Source organism: Nerophis lumbriciformis, linkage group LG21, assembly GCF_033978685.3.
Source record: "Nerophis lumbriciformis linkage group LG21, RoL_Nlum_v2.1, whole genome shotgun sequence".
Lineage (NCBI taxonomy): Eukaryota > Metazoa > Chordata > Actinopteri > Syngnathiformes > Syngnathidae > Nerophis > Nerophis lumbriciformis.
Window position 1 is genome coordinate 19,453,268 of NC_084568.2, and position 1,849 is coordinate 19,455,116.

The window sequence follows — 1,849 nt, forward strand, 5'->3', positions numbered from 1 at the left end:
GATTGCTCAAAAAAAAGAAGCGTTTTTTGCAACACATTTGTATTTTCCCTCTGTATAATCATATTTGGGAATTATATTTAAATAGTAAATAAACATACATAAATAACATGTCAAACTTGTTTGTTTTGGTTATTTTACTAATATATTTTATACATATACACACACACCCACGCACACACATACATACATACATACATACATATATATATATATATATATATATATATATATATATATATATATATATATATATATATATATATACCTATATGTATGTATACTATATTGCCAAAAGTATTTGGCCACCTCCCTTAACTCACATATGAACTTGAAGTGCCATCCCATTCCTAACCCATATGATGTTGGTCCACCTTTTGCAGCTATTACAGCTTCAACTCTTCTGGGAAGGCTGTCCAAAAGGTTGCGTAGTGTGTTTATAGGAATTTTCTACCATTCTTCCAAAAGCGCATTGGTGAGGTCACACACTGATGTTGGTCGAGAAGGCCTGGCTCTAATTCATCCCAAAGGTGTTCTATGGGGTTCAGGTCAGGACTCTGTACAGGCCAGTCAAGTTCATCCACACCAGACTCTGTCATCCATGTCTTTATGGACCTTGCTTTGTGCACTGGTGCACAGTCATGTTGGAAGAGGAAGGGGCCCGCTCCAAACTGTTCCCACAAGGTTGGGAGCATGGAATTGTCCAAAATGTTTTGAGCATTGAATGGAGCATTCAAAGTTCCTTTCACTGGAACTAAGGGGCCAAGCCCAACTACTGAAAAACAACCCCACACCATAATTCCTCCTCCACCAAATTTCACACTCGGCACAATGCAGTCCGAAATGTACCGTTCTCCTGGCAACCTCCAAATCCAGACTCGTCCATCAGATTGCCAGATGGAAAAGCGTGATTCATCACTCCAGAGAAGGCGTCTCCACTGCTCTAGAGTCCAGTGGCGACGTGCTTTACACCACTGCATCCCACGCTTTGCATCGGACTTGGTGATGTATGGCTTAGATCAGGGGTAGGGAACCTATGGCTCGAGAGCCAGATGTGGCTCTTTTGATGACTGCATCTGGCTCTCAGATCAATCTCAAATCCCGGCCGAGTCATACCAAAGACTATAAAAATGGGACCAATTACCTACCTGCTTGACACTCAGCATCAAGGGTTGGAATTGGGGGTTAAATCACCAAAAATGATTCCCGGGCGTGGCACTGCTGCTGCCCACTGCTCCCCTCACCTCCCAGGGGGTGAACAAGGGGATGGGTTAAATGCAGAGGAAAAATTTCACCACACCTAGTGTGTGTGTGACAATCATTGGTACTTTAACTTTACTTTAAGTAATGAATAATTCCCCTGGTAATCACAGTGTTAAAAATAACGTTCAAAATATAAAACATTCTCATGCATTTTAATCCATCCATCCGTTTTCTACCGCACCTGTTCAAGAAGTCGCATTAAAGGTTAGAAGTATTTTATTTATTATTGGCTAGCTTCAGAATAACAATGTTATTAAAAAGAATAAGAGACTTATTGTACTCTAAAAATGTTGGTCTTACTTAAAAATGCACGCATTTAGTTGTATTCACTGTTAAAAAATATTATATGGCTCTTACGGAAATACATTTTAAAATATTTGGCTTTCATGGCTCTCTCAGCCAAAAAGGTTCCCGACCCCTGGCTTAGATGCAGGCCCTCGGCCATGGAAACCTATTCCATGAAGCTCTCTGCGTACTGTACGTTGACTAATTGGAAGGTCACATGAAGTTTGGAGCTCTGTAGCAACTGACTGTGCAGAACGTCTTTGCACCATGCGCTTCAGCATTCGCTGACCCCTCTTTGTCGGTT